General features: G+C 42.7%; 1 pseudogene; it reads left to right on the forward strand.

Annotated features, from left to right (window-relative positions):
• The first annotated feature begins 4,878 nt into the window (after window positions 1-4,878).
• On the forward strand, window positions 4,879-4,992 carry LOC136637387 (5S ribosomal RNA; annotated as a pseudogene).
• Window positions 4,993-5,561: the final 569 nt, after the last annotated feature.

A 5,561-nucleotide genomic window follows, 5' to 3' on the forward strand; every position in this document is an offset into this window, starting at 1 on the left:
ATCTTAGCCCAGATCCTCCACATGCCAGCTTTTCCTTTTCCATTCTGCACTCACCCAGAATCCAGCGAGCAATGTATCACGTGCACTGCAGAGATCAGAAGCCAACCAGGTGTCCCAGATTAAGCGAGCTGCCAATGTTCAGTTGAGACCATTTCCATGTCACATTTATGTCTTGAATAAACACCAAGACCACCTGCGGCGGCAGAATCTGTGTTTTTAGTTCCCTCCTAGCAGAGAATGAAAGAGAAGCTTTTACCCATAGATTATTTCTTTTAAATTGCACCAGCATGATGCTTTTTGTTCTGTCCTGAAGAAATAAGCACTTGCAGAAACCTGACATTATTTTTGCCCTGCCACAAAGCAATTTAACAAAAGGGAAAGAAAAGGCTGCTCTGAAATAGACATTGTTTTTCCTCCTCTCCTTCCTATCCCCCTTCCTATCCCCCCCCCCAGTGCTTTTAATGCCCTTTTTAGGCACATCTCAATTTTCTGCTCACCTGAAAAGGCCAAACTAAGCAAGCCCAAGCCGATCCAGTTTTCCAGTGCTGATGCAGCTACAGCACTGCCACAAGGAAAGGAAACACGTTCCTTTCCTTTGAGGAGGCTCCATGACTGCACCCCCCCCCCAGTATGCAGTGCATGCCCTGTTGGCATGCCTGCATCAGTACTAGAAAGTTGGATAGTATCTGGCCCTAGATCTGCGACAATAATGTTAAAAGCAGAGCAGGGGCCTGATTTCAGGGGCAAAGTGGAGTGTAAAGGGGTGGAATGTGGAAGAATGTGAACAACAGGGACATATGGTGGGTGGGGAGGCAAGTGAGGCAGAGCCTCCCCACTAGAGTCCTTTGAAAAGTGCCACCTTGTGAGATGCACAAACACTCACAACTTACAAGCTCTGCATCATGAGTGCTTGCGAACCTCATACAGCAGCAGTGCTTTTCAAAGGACTCTAGTGGGGAGGCTCTGCCTCACCTGCCTCCCCACACAGCACACATCCCTGGTGAACACACACACCATTCCCTTTTCTTACCTGGTTGTGATGCTACTGGTGCTCCTCTTCCTACTCCCTGACTTTTGGAGAGCTGGGAGTGAACGGAAATGTGAAAGAGTAAACTAGAGCATCCACTAGTCTAGCGTAGACTAGACTAGAGCATCCACTCTACTTCTCTTGTTCCACACTTCCTTCTGCTTCTCATCCACTGACTTTTCAAAAGTCTGGGAGCAGGAAGAGGAGGAGAAGGAAACGCAGCAAAAGTGGAAGAATTACTGCTGCCAGGTTGGGGAGGGGAAGGAATGGGAAACCAATCAGGTAAGGGGAAAATGGGGCATCAATGGCAGGGTTCCAACTTCCCCCTGACATGCTCACTTTACCACAACTCTTTAGTGAGCTGGTCTTGGGTCCATCTAGAAATGTCACAGTGTTGTTCCTAGCAAGGAAAGCTAGTTATCACTCTGCTTTCAAGCCTACCTTCATAGTCCTAAGGACTAGAAACATGTAAATTTTTTTAAAGCAGGCGTTCTAAGAGCTGAATTCTACACTCAGAGCAGTTTTTCAGTTGTGGACCAAACGCAATCTGAATATAGAATAGACCTTATCAGAGTTCAAAACAATGGTTTTATATTGAGAAATGACCATTTTTAGTTTGGCTGTGAATGCTTAGCTTTTAATTACTGAAAATCATGTCATTGCTGGCAAACTGTAATTTATCTATTTTTTAAAGATGTGATTAGATTGGTTCAAATGGAAATTTGCATCTGAATAAGTGACAGCTGCAGTGACTGAAATAAAGGATGGCATCCTTTCAAAAGAGCTAATTAGCAAACTTCAGAAAAGGCTCCAATCAGTCCTTCTTTACATTATCGTGTTGACTGTTATAGGTGTGTATTTATGGGTCATTTTTGTCATTTGGCAATGCCTGTTTGCATAGGAGATGGACTAGTGCATTTTAATTGCTAAAAAAACCCTTGAATTTGCTACTTTTGTTCATAAATTCCTTCTAAATACCTTGTTCACTGTTAGAATTTAAGCTGTTGCATAGCTGGCTCCTTTTTTTAAGTCTGGTGTCTCATCATGATTTCTAAAATATTTTGTTAGACTCCAGAAGCCTGAATTCAAATCCTTCCCATCCAATACATAATTTTGGGATTCAGTAGTCTTGGACAAACTACCTCAACTTTGCCCATAGTCTGTAAAATGGAAATAACCTTCCTAAAAAAACTCTAAAGAGGGTCAACATGATCATGGATCTAGGTCAGGGGTCTCCAAACTTTTTGGCCAGAGGGCTGCATCAAATATCTGGCATGGTGTGGAGGGCCAGAAAAAAAAACTTAAATATAAAATTTAAATAAATAAGAGATAGAACTTAGATGAGTGAATAAATGAATGAATTGGCTCATTCATTCAACCTCTCTGGCCCTCAGAACACCTTTCAGACACAATCCGAGCACAGTTCTGGTCATGTTCAGTTGAGTGGGCCAGAGGCTTTTTGGGACAAGAAGTTGGCTGCGGGTTGGAAAGAGGCTTGCTGCGGGCTGCATCTGGCCCCTGGGCTGGGGTTTGGAGACCCTTGATCTAGGTGATGCCTTTCGTGATGTTGATGAGAAGAAGGTAAATCTTTGAATTTTTTTACAGTGCTTCTTTCAATGGCAGAAGTCATTTTTTAATCCAATGTTCCTGTTTGCTTTGGCAAAGTAAAGAGCAAATTTTGGAAGATGAAAGCTGGCATTCTCTTCTTTATTACATGTGACGATATCAAAGCCAATAGTCACTTGCCTTACAGAACTCAAAAAGTGGCAGTCAATTTACATAGAATGACACAGATTTATTAGGTCACCTTTGCAGTTTCCATTTACCATGTCAGATGGGACTAAAAGGGGAACAGAGCACATGTGATTCATTGGCCTCATCAATATGAAAGTTGGTGTGCGATAGGACTGGGGTACTTGTCTCATGACATTTTTGTAAGGATATCCTAGGTCCCTGTCAGCGAAATAAAAGATTGGACCTATCACTGCATTAAAAAGTTAATCAGGATGGACACATAAAAAATGGAGTCCGCAACTTACACTGAAGTTGCGTTCAGCTGACAAACTTGGATTTGTGTACACTGAATCAAATCCAGATATTCTGGCCTAGCTGTGTTGTCAAATACAATATTCAGAATCACTGAAGTCCAAATCAGTAGTAAACAACCAGAGGTGTCCCCCCACACACAGTTGGCAAGAAGATTCAGAATTATTTGCATGCCAAAACAAAACCATAGTCTTTGTGAACATGTTGACACCAGTTTGCTTAAAAGAGGTCTCTGTAGAAATTGAACAATTAATTAGCTTTTTCATCTATGCTTCCATATGGATATTTTTCAGACTAATTAAAACCTAAAATTATCACAGTAGTGAAAATTAGGCCATGCATATAATTGGCAATTTGCATGTAAATATATAGAAAATGTATTGGCAGTCTTGGTTGGCTTCTTCAGGGCACAAACCTTTGAATTCAAGTCAATAATTCATGTCCTTCTGTAGCACACAGATAGTTCAATGGAGTATCCAGACTGATATGAATGTAATAATGAGATTTTCAGTCCAAGAAACAAAGGCTTACAGTGTAAGTCTGTGTATGTTTACTTACACGTGAGCTCCACAATGTTCACGGGATTTATTCCCAGGTAATTAGTATGTATAAGATTGCAGTCTAACATTCATAATCGTCAACTAAGATCATTTACTGACAATATTTTAAACATATGCGAGACAGCAACCCCCTGACATTTGCGCCTTAATATGCTCCAAAATTTATACTAACTTTTCTTATATTCTGCTAAATTAACACCTTAAAGCAGTACCTGATCTAACCACATTTCTTTTACAGATCAAAATGCTGATTTGTTCAAACCCAACTTTTATGGAAGTACAGAAAAATGTTTCAAAATTGCCTTATAATTTGAACTGAAGTACCAGTGTTTTCTTCAGTCAGGATTTCTATTTCCTATCAATAGTTGGTAAATTCCATCATCCTGAATTATATGGATGGAGACAGAGGTTGGAGAGGATAATTGTGTCACTGAGCACAATGTATTCCTTCTTTTCAAATTGATTGACTTCTCCCGCTTCCCTTGGGGTTCAGCAAAGTGAATACACCAGGTTTAGCAAGCTAAATGTTTGATTCTTGCTGCAGTCGGAAAGCATATTGAATCATTGATGAAGGCCAGGAGTGATCTGGGTCTCCATCACGTCTGGGAAAGGTCAACCTTGCAGTGAAAAATTTGTGTGGATCCATTTTAGTAAATGCATTATAGAACTCTCAGATAACTTCAAGGGATAGAGGAGTCCCACAATAGATTCTGGTAAATGAAAATGCTGTTTACCATTTTATTATGTTCCTCCATCCTCCAAAGAACTAGGATTTTTCCTTCAGGATGATGTGGGGAGAGGGTGATTGGCCAAAAGCTCACTCAACAAGCTGCTTAGCTGAGTGGGGATTTGAATCTAGGTTCCCCAGCTGAAGCTTGAAACACCAACCACTACATCACAAGGACACAGTAGGCATAGGATTGAACCATACTAGTTGGGGACGATGATGGGAAAAACAGGGGCAAAAGTTTCTAGACATGTTAAAGCCATTTTTCAGAGTTTGAGGGGGGAGGGGTGAAGCAAATTCAGGACTCACAGCCCAATCCTATCCACACTTTCCTGGGAGTAAGCCTCATTGACTCTAATGGGACTTACTTCTGAGTAGACAGGCATAGGATTGGGCTGTTACTTTCTTATCAACACAAAAATTACAGGCAGTCCAATCCTACGTAATTCCCCACACAGTGACGCAGCCACATCACCATGACACACACTGTATCCACTGGGGGAGTTTTGCGCCCTAAAGGCAACTGTTACCCTGCACATGCCCGATCTCGTCTGATCTCTGAAGCTAAGCAGGGTCAGGCCTGGTTAGTACTTGGATGGGAGACCGCCTGGGAATACCGGGTGCTGTAGACTTATACCATAGTCTTTCTAGACTGAAGGTTGCCAACCAACCATGGACTCCATGAGATAAAGCAACATTTGTTCACTTACCTGGGGTGAACCCACTGGGTCTACTCAGACCTGCTCCAGCAACTTAGCTGGCTCAAGTCTCAGTGGACCTGAGTTGGGGGATCAAGTCTGGGAAGGGGGATAATATATCAGTGGCACCACTGCTGCCAACACCACCCCCTTCCTGGCTTTGATCTGCCCTGCCACCATCTCCAACCTGCTCCTTCCCCCATCCCTGCACTGACTCTAGGCGTCCTTTGACCATTGGCGCACAGACCCATTTACTTGCTGCTTGCAGCAGTGGCAAGGCTGCACTGCAGCACATTTTGCAATAGCCGTAAAGGTCCATATACTGCCATAAAACTAAGAAAACTGGATCTGTGGCTCTCTCAAATTCTCCTGCACCTGTGATTTCCAGTGAGATTGCAGAAGGATCAATCAAACAAGCAGGAAATCTGTGCTGAAACTGCTCCTGGACAGCACCAGGATCACTCTTCCAGACCTCAGTTGGGGCAGGACCCCTTCATGAGAGC

Source organism: Tiliqua scincoides, chromosome 1 (genome assembly GCF_035046505.1).
Source record: "Tiliqua scincoides isolate rTilSci1 chromosome 1, rTilSci1.hap2, whole genome shotgun sequence".
Lineage (NCBI taxonomy): Eukaryota > Metazoa > Chordata > Lepidosauria > Squamata > Scincidae > Tiliqua > Tiliqua scincoides.